Raw genomic sequence first — 15,399 nt, 5'->3', positions numbered from 1 at the left:
TTGAGGGCTTATTATTTCAGAGGTAAGTCCATGACTATCATGTCAAGGAGCATGGCAGCAGACAGGCAGGCATACCACTGAAGAAGTAGCTGAGAGTTCATATTTTAAGATAACAACCACAAGACAGAGAGAGCTAACTGGGAATGGCATAGGGTTTTGAAACCTCAAGTCTTACCCCCAGTGACACACCTCCTCCAACAAGGCCATACCTCCAAATCTGTCCCCAAAAGTTCTATCAACTTTGGACCAACTATCCTAATACATGAGCCTATGGAGGTTATTCTCATTTACACGACCAAATTCCATTCTCTGGCACTCATCAGCTTATGGCTACCTTATTTCAAAAAGAATTTAGTTTAGGAATCCCCATAGTTTTTCACAATCCCAGTTTCAAAGTCAAAAGTCTCTTTTGAGACTCAGAACAATTTCTTACTTACAATCTCCTGTAAAATATAAGAACAAATTACACACTTCCAACATACAGTGGCAGAGAATATACATCACTATTCCAAAAGGGAGAAATTGGGGGCATAGGGAGGAAAAAATGAACCAAAGTAAAACTGAAACCTAGTATGGCAAACCACAAACCTTGTAGGTCTGATACCAAAGAGCTTGCATGAGTCTGTTCTTCCAAATTTGCTGACCGAGACATACTTCTCTCTCTTGGGTTTGTTCCACACCCTGTATTCAGCTCTCTTTCATTGGTATCATACAGTTCTGGCATATCTAACACCTTGAGTTCTCTAACACAGTCCAGACTTTACTTCCATAGCTTCATGTAAGTGGCCTCTCAAGGCCTCCATGCAGGGATTCCCCTACCATGTACCTAGTCTAAGTGGCTTAGTTAGAATTTCTATTGCTATGAAGAGAAACCATTACTATGGTAACTCTTATAAATCAGGAAACATTTAATTGGGGCTGGCTTACAGTTCAGAGGTTTAGTCCATTATTGTCATAGTGGGAAGCATGGCAGCATGCAGACAGATATGGTGCTGGAGAGGTAGCTGAGATTTTTACATCCAGATCAGCAGGCAGCAGGAAGAAAATAAGACACTGGGTCTATCTTGAGCATTTGAGAGCTCAAAGCCCACCTCCAGTGACACACTTCCTCCAATAAAGCCAAACTTACCCCAACAAAGGGCCTATTGGGGACATTTTTCATTCAAACTACCACAGGGGCTCTCCTTACTTACAGAAGAAGATTCTACAGCTCGATACTAATGCATTCTCCATGACTCTTAAGCCATAATCACATCGCTGATGCTGCCAAGTACAGCTGTCAGCTTGGAATGGAACTTGGCCCCCATCTTGAGTTACATTTGCGTACATTTTCTTTGTTGTTTCATTATAGGAAAAGACAATTACTTAGGTTTTCCTTCTAACATTTTACAAGTTCGAAGCTTACTTGTAAGGGTGAGATCTTTCCCTTAGGATACTACTCTGTTTATTCCATTTCACATCAGACCTTGCATTATCTATTTCAGCACAAGCCTTGGTTTCAACATTAAATTTTCTGGTGCTCTGTTTTCTTTTCAAACTATACATTTGGTATTTCTTTTTGCCCCATGTGGTGGTTTGAATGAGAATAGCCAAGATAGGCTCATATATTTGAATGTTTGATACCCAGTTGTTGGACTGTTTAGGAAGGATTAGGATGTGTAGATTTGTTGGAGAAGGTATATCGCTGGGTGTGGGTTTGGGGGTTTTAAACACCTATGACAGGACCAATGTTGCTTTTTCTGCCTGTGGATCAGGATGTGATTTCTCAGCTCCATGTAATCCTACAGCACTATGACTGTCTGCCTGCCACCACATTCCCTGCCATGGTGACCATGGACTATTCTCTAAAACTATAAGCAAGACCTGAATTAAATGCTTTATTTTATAAATTGCTTTGGTCATGGTGTCTCATCATAGTAATAGAACAGTGATACCTCACTTGATCATTCTTATTTTTCTTATATTTATAATTGCTCTCCATCAGTAGAACTTTCAGTTAAAATAGGCTATATTTTTATAAAATATGCAATATTAAATTAATAAACAGCTTTGCATTTCCAAATACAAAAAAACTCATTCTATGTATATGTCTAAAAGAATGTCGAGAGGAGTGTCTGATCATTCTAATTAGCAGGAAATGAGATAAAATGATACCATATTGCAAGAAGCATATATGAGATCACCAGTGTTATGGTGACCGCAAGAGTCTGGGTTGGGCAGAAGACATATCAGAGGAAGGGCTTCAGTTCAAGTGATAATAAAGAAAATGCAGATTTTGAAGTTGAAGACAGTTCAAGATGAAAAGCTAGATCACAAAATCCAGTTCTGCTCCATGAACAAAGAGAAAATATCAACAGGAAAAATCAAGGAGCCACATGCATAGAAAGCAATCAGTCTCTTGGTAGCATAGTATCAAAGGACTGAATCATGAAGCCTCTTCAAAGTTAGCCATGTCACCCACTGATGAGATAATGAGGTTATGTGAATTCACATACCACTCTCTGCATCCTAGAGATACTTCTAGTTGGCATAGAACTAAAGTCTAACCCTATTCTAATAAATCTGTCTATCTGGTTGCTATAGGAAAAGTATTTTTGGCCGGGCGGTGGTGGCACAAACCTTTAATCCCAGCACTTGAGAGGCAGAGGCAGGAGGATCTCTGTGAGTTTGAGGACAGCCTGGTCTACAGAGTGAGTTCCAGGAAAGGCACAAAGCTACAACAGAGAAACCCTGTCTCGAAAAACCAAAAAAAAAAAAAAAAAAAGAAAGAAAGAAAAAGTATTTTGAAGATACTTAATTTTAAAAGGAATCAAAAGGAGATAAAGATACAGTAAAAAAAGAGGAAAGAATGAACTAAATTAGAAAAGTAAATGGTTTATTCAAATTAATCTTCAGAAAAATATTATCAGAAAGCACATAATTCATCATCAAAAATTTCTCTCTTAATTTTAAAAAAATTAGAAAGCAATGAAGCATAATTTCAAAACATAAGTAAAAGAATTTAGGAATGAGATTATTAGACAGCATAAGAAGGTAAAATATCAATTGTCAACTGGAATAGAAGAAGTGAAGGAAGTTCTAGCAATAGGTTACATTTTTTAGAGTTGTTGGTCAACAAGATTAAAAAGACCTTAAATATTACAAGATATTGCCCATGCTCTTGGTTATCCTCCACAATTTGATGATGGCTGTCCCCACCCCACCCCCACTACTGTAGACACCGTATACCTGAATCATAGAATATGGATTAATCAATCTGGTACTGACCTTGAAGATTTAATTTCACTGGCAAGCTTACATAATTCTGGAAGGTGCTATGGATGCTATCATAAGAAAAAAGCAATCATCAGTCTTACTGAGCTATTAACCCTGTGATCTATAATAATGACTGACAAGGTATACCTACTTGCAATAGTGGCAAAATGTCACAGAAGTAACCAACCACTTTCTGATTGAATTTAGGGCCTGCTCTACAAAATGAACCTATACTTGTCATAATTAATGAGCCAATAATCTATGGCTATATGGGTCATAGACCCTGGGAGAAAACCTACTATTATTATTCCATTAAATGAGTATAGTAATGAGCAAAATTCTCATGACTTATTTTTAGACCCACAGACTAATGGATCTCTCAACACACATCAGAGAAGTATTTTTTGCAGTAGACAGTGATGAACACAGATACCCACAACTGATCAAGATGCAGAGAATAAGAGAATGCAGAACGCTTAGCCCTAATCAGAACATATATACGCCACGCCTCTTCTCTAAAGGCTCAGAGATTCTTTGAGGAAAAGGAATGAAAAAAAATATCAAAAGAAGAGTTGGAGGATGACTACAAGAGAAAAAATGTCTTCTGTGAAGGAGTGAAGCAGCACATACAAACTTATAGTGATTGTGACAGCATTCAAAAGATCTGTGCAAGCTCAAGCCAGAGTAAGTACTAGCATAGACCAGGGAGTTGGGCACACAATCCCATCCATAGCTGAAAAGCTAGTAGCAATTGTTAGTTACTGGAAAATGGAAAGATAGTTTTCTTTAAGAGTTTAACACCTGATAAGTCAGCCATGCTCCAGTGGAAGGCCAAACATCCAAAAATATGTGTGTAGCACAAATGGGCTTTAAGAGGAGAAAACAAAGGATACAAAAGTGGATGGATAGGAAATGGAAGAAATGGGGGTGATCTTGGTAAAATTGAAAGAGGGAGAGTGAATATGAACAAAATACATTGTAAAAAATTTTCAAAGAACTAAATATACATATATGTATATACATGATCTCTATGGCCCTGGCAACAGTATGACTCTCAGGCACTGATCTCCCCTCAGGTGCCAGCCCAGAAGCTGGGTACTTTTGTGGCCTTTGGTGGCAACACAGGCTGTGGACATCAATGCCAATCCTAGCTGTGGTAGTGCCACAGACCCAGACATGATCCTCTACAGCAGCCCAGGACCGGATGTCACCAATGCTCTGGGAAAAATACATATAATTTCTAAAAACAATATGAGAAAAAATGAAGTCACCACATGTATAAGTTTAGAAAGAGGATTATGATGAGAACCAGCATATACATAAATGCATTGAGTAAGAAACATAAAAAGTTTAAAATGGATTAGTTAAACTGAAGAATGTATATCAGTGAATTATGTTTGGAGAAAGAAAAACATTGAAAAGGCTTACTTTGGCAACACTACAAGAAGAAACATAGCATCCTCATGAGACTAGTGTTCCTCTGCATTCATTACAGGCTCCTAAGTCAGAGGAGAGAGGCCCCATCATGTTACACATCTCTGTTATTTCTCTTCAAAGTTGCTAAAGTTACAGGCCACAACCTGGGCTATTGCCCACACCAACATCTATGGGAGTAATGAAGGTTTTCTCAAACATATTCATTAACAATGGAGAAAAAAAAACATTTGCTTTAGAGTAATATGCATAAGCTACTTCTTAAAGTAAAAGGGTAGACATATCTTCATAAACCTATGAGTTGACTCTGTCTGAACAGGTCCACTTATCACTGGAATCACAAGCGGATCCTTACAAGAAGCTGCTACTGAAGAGTACGTAAGAATGGGACAGAGAAAATCCTTTAGAGGGATGAAAGCCCAAATGAATAGGAGAGAAGTATCATCTGTGGCATCTTCTAAACCTCAACCATGAAAGTTAAAAATCCATTTTTCATTTCATCTTCTGTCTTAGATGTGGTTGATATATTGCCACAGACACACATGCAGAAATTTCAGTTGAGGTATTTTAGAAGAATTTTTTCACATACTTCTACGGAAGAAAATTTCCTTTGTTCTCCCAGATCCAACCCCACAGTTACATCCCCAGCAATGCAACAGAAACCCATGAAAGTCTTTCCTATCTAGCTGTTTTATCTCCTGTAGAATGCATAGATCTTCCTCTTCTAACCATCACCACACATTGCTTATTCCAGCCCCAAATCCAAACAGGAACCCCAGCTAACCCAAGGGCCACTCCCGTCAGGGAAACATGTAGACTGATACACACCTGTTTTTCTGCTCCTCCAGATTCAACCTGCCCCCAGTCTCATCTCCAGTTTAATAGCAGAAAATCTGTTGTGGTCTACCTTTCCTCTCTGATAACAGACCACAAAGAACTTCTTCAACTTTCCTTCCTCAATTCTTCCCATTATCTTAGCCTCCAACATTAGCAGGCACACCCTGGGATCACACAAACTTATGCTGGGGAAATAGGTCAACAGACAATTTCCTACCAGGCAGCACACAGCTACCACACTCCTGTAAAGTATAGGAAAGAAGCTGAAACCAAGGAACAAAGCACTCATTCAACAGAGACAAAACCAGATATGTCACCCAGGGCTGTAATTATTCCAATCCCAGATACCTAGATGTCAGTTTAAAAAGACAATCAACCACAGCCCAAACAACATGTCTCCAGTGATGCCCAGCAATCCTATCACAGCAGACACTGAATATTCTAACATAGCTGAAAGCCAAGAGAAAGACCTAAAAACAGCCTGTATGAAGATGATAGAGCTCCAGAAAGAAAACCAGGAAAACACAGTGTGAGAAAATGAATAAATTTCTTAAAGAAACCCAGGAAAACACAGTGTGAAAAAATGAATAAATTCCTTAAAGAAACCTAAGAAAACACAAACAATGTGAGAGAATGAAGAAAATCCCTTAAAGATACTAAGAAAAACACAAACAAACAGTCTACGAAAATGAGTAAATCCCTTAAAGAAACCCAGGAAAACAAAAACAAACAGTGCAAGGCAATGAATAACTGTTTGAGACTTGAAAATGTAAGTATAATCAATGAAGAAAAGTCAAACTAAGGGAAGGCTGGAAATGAAAAATTTGGGAATTTGAACAGAAACTACCAACTTTCACTAACAGAATACAAGAGATAGAAGAAAGAATCCCAGGCATTGAAGATATAATAAAGAAAAATGTCAATACAACAGTCAAAGAAAATGTGAAATCTAGAAATTTCCTGACACAAAACATCCTAGAAATATTGGGGACTATGAAAAGCCAAGAATCTAAAAATAATAGGAATAGAGAAAGAAAAGGATCTGAGTTCAAAGGCCCAAAAGATATTTTCAACAAAACCATAGAAGAAAATTGTCCTAATCTAAAGAAGGACATGCCTAGAAAGGTACATGAAGCTTACAGAACATTAAATATATTGGACCACAAATGAAAGTTCCTTAGTCACATAATAACATAATAGTATATATAAGTGACCCCAAAAATTCTACCAGGGAACTCCTACAATTGATAAACATCTTAAGTAATGTGGCAGGATACAAGATATACTAAAAAAAAAATCATTAACCCTCCTATATACAAATGATAAATGGGCCTAGAAAGAAATCAGAAAGACATCCCCCTTTACAATAGCCACAAATAATATGAAATACCTTGGAGTAACTCTAACCAAACAAGTGAAAGACCTGTATGACAACAGCTTTAAATTCTTGAAGAAAGAGACTGTAGAAGATATCAGAAAATGGAAAGCTCTCCCATGCTTGTAGATAGGTAGAACCAACATAATAAAAATGGCAATCTTACCAAAAGCAATCTACAGATTCAATGTAATCCCCATCAAAATCCAAACACAATTCATCACAGACCTTGAAAGAAGAATATTCAACTTCATATGGAAAAACAAAAAACCTAGGATAGCCAAAACAATCTTGTACAATAAAGCAACTTCTAGAGGCATCACCATCCCTGACTTCAAGCTCTACTATAGAGCTACGGTAATAAAAACAGCTTGGCATTGGCATAAAAATTGACATGTGGACCAATGGAATAAAACTAAAGACCTTGACATTAATACACATACCTATGAATACCTGATTTTTGACAAAGAAGACAAAACTGTACAATGGAAAAAAGAAAGCACCTTCAACAAATGGTGCTGGCATAACTGGACCTCAACATACAAAAGACTGCAAATAGATCCATTTCTATTGCCATGAACAAAACTCAAATTCAAAGTGGATCAAAGACTTCAATGTAAATCCAGCTACACCAAACCTGATAGAAGAGAAAGTAGGAAGTACTCTTGAACGCATTGGCACAGACCACTTCCTAAATATAACACCAGTAGCACAGACACTGAGAACAACAATCAATAAATGGGACCTCCTGAAACTGAGAAGCTTCTTTAAGGTAAATAACACAGTTAATGGGACAAAATGACAGCCTACAGAATGGGAAAAGATTTTCACGAAACCCACATCTAACAAAGAGCTAATCTCCTAAATATATAAAGAACTCAAAAAACTAGTCATCAAAATAATGAACAATCCAATTAAAAAATGGGCTACAGAGCTGAACAGAGAATTCTCAACAGAAGAATCTCAAATGGCTGAAAGACATTTAAGGAATTGCTCAACATCCTTAGTCATCAAGGAAATGGAAATCAAAATGACTCTGAGATGCCATCTTATACCTTTCAGAATGGCTACGATTAAAAACACTGATGAAAGTTTATGTTGGAGAGGATGTGGAGCAAGGGGAACACTCCTCCACTGTTGGAGTCAACTTGTACAGCCATTTTGGAAATCAGTATGGTGACTTCTCAGAAAATTGAAAATCAATCTACTTCAAGATCCAATGATACCACTCTTGGGCATATACCCAAGGGATGCTCAATCATACCACAAGGACATTTGACGAACTATGCACTTTGCTCAGCATTATTTGTAATAGCCAGAACCTGGAAACAACCTAGATGCCCCTCAACCGAAGAATAGATAAAGAAAATATGGTACATATACACAATGGAGTATTACTCAGCTGTAAATAATAATAATAATAATGGCCTCATGAAATTTGCAGGCAAATGAATGGAACTAGAATATATCATCCTGAGTGAGATAACCCAGACTCAGAAAGACAAACATGGTATGTATTCACTTATAAGTGGATACTAGAAGTAAAGCAAAGGATAACCATACTACAACTCACAGCTCCAGAGAAGCTAGGTAACAAGGAGGACTCTAAGAGAGATACATGGAACAACCTGGGAAGGGGAAACAGATGAGATCTCCATGAGTAAATGGGGAATGAGGGGGCACTAGAGGGGAGGAGATGGGGGATGAGAACATAAGGGAATGGGATGTTTGAGATGGGGGAGGGATAGAATCGGAGAGCAATGAAAGAGATATCTTGATAGAGGGAGACATGAACTAAGGGAGAAACCTGATGCTAGGGAAAGTCCCAGTAATCCACAAGGATGACCCCAGCTTAGACTACTAGCACTGGTGGAGAGGGTGCTTAAACTGGCCCAGTAATCAGATTAATGAATATCCTGTCATCAGAGAGCCTTCATCCAGTAACTAACAGAAGCTGAGGCAGAGATCCACAGGGCAAGCACCAGGCTGAGCTTCCGGAGTCCAGTCAAAGAGATGGAAAAGGGATTATATAAGCAAGGGGGATCAAGATCATGATGGAGAAATCTACAGAGACAACTGAACCAAGCTTATTGGAACACATGAACTTTAGACCAACAGCTGTGGAACCTGCATGAGACCGGACTAAACCCTCTGCAAACTGGAGACAGTTGTGTAGCTTGGTCTGTTTCATGGGCTCCTGGCAGTGAGATCAGGATCTATCCCTGGTGCATGAGCTGACTTACTGAAGTCCATTACCTATGGTCAGATGCCTTGCTCACTCTTGATGCAGTGGGGAGAGGCTTGGTCTTGCTTCAACTGAATGTACCAGGGTTTGCTGATTCCCCAAGGGAGGCCTTACCCTTTTGGAGGAGGAGATGGGGGATGGGTCAGGAAGGGAGGCTGTGGGGGAGCAGGAGGAGGGACGGGGGAGGTGTCTGCGATTGGTTTGTAAAGTGAATAAAAAAAATTTAAATAAAAAGAAATCAAAACACTAAACATACAGAAAAAAAAGAAAGAATATTAAAAGCTACAAGAGAAAAAGACCAAGTACATTTTGAGGCAGAACTACTAAAATTACACTTGATTTCTCATAGCAACTCTAAAAACTAGAAGGTCCTGGATAGATTGATGCAGATTCTAAGGGGCTGCAGATGCCTGTCCAGACTACATAATCAGCAAAACTTTCAGCCACCACAGATGGAAAAAATAAAATATTCCATGATAAAACCAAATGTAAGCACTATTTATCTAGAAATCCTGCTCTACAGAGGTTGCTAAAAGAAATACTCCAACCTAAGGAGGTTAACTACAGCCATGAAAATAAAGGGAATAAATATTCTCAGACCAGCAAAATCAAAGGAAGGGAAACAGGCATACACACACACACACACACACACACACACACACACACCACATCACACATCACACATCACACATACCAAGCCCTAGGGGAGCTGGTTGACATGCCAATAGCTGAACCACCTTCCCTTTAAACAACAGACATAGTCTGTTATACATATTTAGTTCTCTAAAAACATTATAGCTGTTCCTAACAACAGAAAGAACAAATTAATCTAATTGGTTGGACTGAAAGCTTACATTCTATGTCAGTTGACAGAGAAGGAACATGTAGGGAAAGCCCTTAATCTTTGAATCCTGATTGATGGAAAAATGTACCTATGACTTGACACAGATGTTTTTGCATTTGGGGCTTAAAAACTTGCTGAAATGAACATTGGGGAATGTAGGCAGCTCTGGAGTCTGTACTATGGCCCCTGATCAATCCGTTTCTGCAGTGCTACCCTGCAATAAATCTTTTTTTTTCTTTTTTTCTTTTCTTTTCTTTTTTCTTTCTTTTTTTTTTTTTTGAGACAGGTTTTTGTTGTGTAGCCTTGGCTGTCCTAGAACTCACTCTGTAGGTTAGGCTGACCTCAAACTCTGAGAGATTTGCCTGCCTATGCCTCCTGAGTGCTGGGATAAGAGTCTTACACCATCACCACTTGGCTAATAAATCTTGCTTGTGGAACCTCTTGTATCTGCTTGCATTGATTCAGAACCTCAAACCACAACATCCAAACCACAGGAAGACTTAACAAAGAAAGGTAATTACAAACCAATTTCTCTCATGAACATAGATGCAAAAATGCTTGATAAAATGTTTGCAAACAGAATCCAAGAATACATAAAAAAAATCATTTACCGTGATCAAGTAGGCTTCATCTTAGAGATGATTCAGCTCTGAAAATCAATAACTATAATCTACCATATAAACAAGCTGAAAGAAAAAAATCATCTTATTATAAGCTGGAAAGGCATTTGACAAAATCTATCTAACACTCCTTTATGATAAAAGTCCTTGAGAGTTTAGGGATACAAGGGACATAACTAAACATAATAAAGGCAGTTTACAGCAAGCCTATAGTTAACATCACAACTTAAATGGAGAGAAACTCAAGGAGAGTCTACTAAAACCAGGTCTCCATACCTATTAAATACAGTACTTGAAGTCTTAGCTAGAACAATAATACAACTGAGGGCGATGAAGGGCATACAAATTAGAAAAGAAGCCAAAATATCATTATGTGTAGATGATATGGTAGTATACTTAAGTATACTTAAAATTCCTCCAGGGAACTGCTACAGCTCATAAGCAATCTCAGTCAAGTAGCTGAATATGAAATTAACTCACAAAATTATATAGTTGCCCTCCCATATATAACTGACAAACATTTAAAAAGAAAACAGGGAAACAACAGCTTTTACATTAGCCTCAAATTATATAAAATATCTTGGGTTATCTCTACCCAAACAAGTGAAAGACTTATATGATAAAAATTTCAAGACTTTGAAGAAATAAATTGAAGATGATATCAGAAGATGGAAAGATCTCCCATGCTCATGGATTGGCATGATTAACATTGTAAAAATGGCTATCCTTTCAAAAACAATCTACAGATTCAATGCAATTTCCAATCAAAACTCTAACACAATTCTTTATGGATCTTGAAAGGACAATTCTTGACTTCATATGGAAACACACACACACACAAACAACAACAACAACAAAAAAACAGAATAGCTAAAACATTCCTGAACAATAAAAGAATAGTTGGAAGTCTCACCATTTCTGATTTTAACCATACTACAAAGCTATAGTAATAAAAACAGCATGGTATTGGCATAAAAACAGCCACATTGGTCAATGGAATCAAACTGAAGAACCAGACATAAACACACACTCATTTGGACATTTGATTTTTTTAAGAAGAAGCCAGAAATACAAACTAAAAAAGGACAGTATGTTCAACAAATGATGCTTTTCAAACTAACTGGAGAAGAATGCAAATAGACTCATATCACCCTCCATAAAACTCAATTTAAAATCAAAGACTTCATCATAAAAACAGATACATTGAACCTGATAGAAGAAAAAATGAAAATATCCTTGAAGATGTTGGCACATGAGAAGACTGTCTGAACAGAACACTGTTAATGCAGTCATTAAGATCAACAATTAATAAATGGTGCCTCATAAAACTGAAAAGTTTCTCTATGACAAAGGATACCATCATTTGGACAAAGTGGTAGCCTACAGAATGGGAAAAGATTATTACTAATTCCACATCTGACATAGGGATAATATCTAGAATATATAAGGAATTCAGAAAAATTTATATTAAAAAAAAACCCAAGTCAAAAACAACATACATATCTAACTACAGAATTCAAAGTAGAGGAAATTCAACTGGCTGAGAAATATATAAAGAAATGTTCAACATCCTTAGCCATCAGGAAAATGCAAATTAAAACTACTTTGGGATTACACCTTACACCTGTCATTATCCTTAAAATCAGTAACACAAATGATGGCTCATACTGGCAAGAATGTGGAATAAGGGGAATATTCCCCCATTGCGGGTGGGAATGCAAACTTGTACAGTCTTTATGGAAATCAGTATGTCCATTCCTCAGAAAGATGGACATCAATCTCAAAACTCATGACTCAAGATCCATCTATGCCACTCTTGGGCATATATCAAAAGGAGCCTCATCTTACCATTTTCAAGGACTGTGAGAGTATACAGCAGGTGATAACTGGTATTCATATGTCAACCCACCAAATGAGTGACTCTTTGATGGAAGCCCCACCTGGCAAGGCCAAGAGGTTACTGACTATAATTGACCAGTTGCTCCTTGTCTGTATTTCACTCATGTGCCACTTCATTTCTTCCCTAAAAAAAATACATTCCTTCCTTAAGAACAGCTATGTATGGTGGGTGGCGGTGGTGCATACCTTTAATCCCAGTACTTAGGAGGCAGAGTCAGGTGTACCTCTCTGCGTTTGAGGCCAGCCTGGTCTACAGAGTGAGATCCAGGACAGGCGCCAAAACTATACAGAGAAACCCTGTCTCGGAAAACAAACAAACAAAAAAGAACAGCTATGTTATTCCCCCACTTACCATGCATTTCCACGTAATGTGTACATGTAATCTCATGACTACATCTCAGTCTAATGGGCACCATAACTGTGGATGGTCAAGAAGATGATTTCTCATTTAACTGTATAATTTTGATGAACAGAAATATACTAAAATATGCTTCATAGCTATATCTATTGTTCCATGTAGACTGTAGACACATAGAGGTCTTGTTCTCCATCCTTAGTCACTGACAAGGCAAACTGGCCAAATGAAGTGTCCTTGTGGAACTTTCATAGAGCAGAATTGTAGGTATCTGGATTTGTTATATCTTAGTCCTTCAAGAGATCAATATCACCTATGTTGCCATAAGCTTCCTCCACTGGCACCTCCCCACTCTGATTGAAAAAACAGTTAATACTTTGTAGTTATTTCCATACCAGTTTTTAATGCAAGATTTTAGGCTCAGTAGACTAACTGTGTATAGATCCTGAGATTCAAGTGATTAACAGAAAAAGGCTGTTAACTGATTAACCACGTCTGGATATTATTAATCACATAAAATATTACATGCATTCTTTGCCTTTTCCTTAAATCTTTCATTGGTTTAATTTCTTCCTTTGTACCCTTGTAGCTATCCCTTTAAGAGATAAACCAGAACTTTTCACAATGTGCAGCTGTTGTCAATCACCAATTAAGCTGACCAAGTCTTTGCCAAGTGTGACTCTTAGCAGAATACTTGTCCCTGAGAGCTTGCTTTGTGTTTTTTCTATTACTAACAAGTTGTTAATAAATGGATATATATATATATATGCTTGGGAATTTATAATGGGTGCCACCCACCCTGCTACCTCCCAAAATCATGGCCTCTCTTTATTGTGACAAACACACACCCACACATTAATACACACAAGAAAATGTAAAGGTATACAAGGGTTACTTAGTCCATTTAATGTTGCTTGCATGTATTTGTTTTTAGGGCTGACCACTTGGTAGTAGAGAACCATGTAGGAGTCTCATCCTCAGGAAAGACTAATTCTCTGTGTGAAACCATAAAAAGAAACTCATTTGATAGCATTACTTCAGAGAATTAAAGATGTGTTCTCCAATGAGTGTACTACAAAAGCTAACATTGAAGATAAAATATGAATAAAGTCATTTCAAATTACACACTATGCAAAAGCCAATGTACTGTAATAATAAGATACAGAAATTTCTATTTCTATTACTTGCTTTATACTTATAAATTAGCATATTTACATAGAATTTATAAATAATAACAATGCACAAAGCTAGTATGTACCTTTTTTTACTTAAGAATGTATAATCAAAACATTTGTAAGTCACTGCCATGTGAAAAAAGAAATTGCATGCACTCTAAAAAGACACAGTGAAAAGTGGCAGCACCAATCATGAATTTCTAACTGAAATTCTGTTAGATCACCTGGTAAGTTATTTAGCAGGATGTTAATAGACACGAGATTCTTAATAGTAGTATTTTTAAGTCAGGGAAGTTAGCACTTGGTTCCAAACTTATTTTTACACATAAGGAAATCTGAGATAGAGTGAACATAAGAAACAGTCTGTGTTTCATGGCTCCACATAGATATATGCAGCACAAAGGTATAGAACCAAAATTTGTGAATATTTGTTTTTCTATGATATAATACGTGGGGACATATGAACAAATATATATCTAGATATCTACCTACAGAGAATATGCATATATGTATATCTACACACACACACACACACACACACACACACACACACACACACACATTTATCTTATAATAGAGGGAGTCTTTTAAATTAAACAGCCAGTCAGCCCAGTTTTCTCACAATTTTGTTTTGATCTAGTCATCCATGTTGTTCAGTAGGAACCCCTACTTCCCCTTTCGTAAGCTGGAAAACTCCATCTACCCTACTTCCCAACCCCACCCACACTGAAAAACTGAACAAAGGAAAGACATCCAAGTGTACACCCAGGGATCTAGCTTTTGACCATACTTGGGCACAGTTCCAGCTCCTGGCTGGCACACCATCAACCCTCCCTTAAGGTCTATAAAACCTCCCTGCCTTAGTTTGGGTGTGCGACTTCTCTGGCCCTGACTTTTGGGACTGGTGAATCAACCCAGGAGCTATGCTCACATATTTATCTGTTTTCAATCTGGTCTGATCTGGCCTTTTGCATTGGCAGAAACATACCACGACTTTATTTTTATTTTTTTTCCATTTTCAGCCTTTTTAAACATCACATTTCATTTTAGAAAGCAAAGTAGTAAATTCCTTTTCAACACATACATTTTAAATGCTAATCAGAATGAGAAAATCATTTTAAATCTGTTGCTCTATTTTTACCCATTTTCTCTAAAAGAAAGCACCTGAAGTCTAAAATGCATTTTTCTCATGTGACTTTTCCTGGGAGATAAGAACAAAAATGTATTCATCCCAGACACAGCACTGATGGACAAACCACTACTACTGAAATGACTCTAAGCTTAGTTTAGTGAACCAGTAAATTTACTGAGTTGCTTCCAGAAGTACAGGTGACTCGAAGGCAACTGTATTGCTGAAAGG

Source organism: Peromyscus eremicus, chromosome 2, assembly GCF_949786415.1.
Source record: "Peromyscus eremicus chromosome 2, PerEre_H2_v1, whole genome shotgun sequence".
Taxonomy (NCBI): Eukaryota; Metazoa; Chordata; class Mammalia; order Rodentia; family Cricetidae; genus Peromyscus; species Peromyscus eremicus.
The sequence above is the reverse complement of the archived record's forward strand: the minus strand, read 5'-3'. Positions refer to the sequence as shown.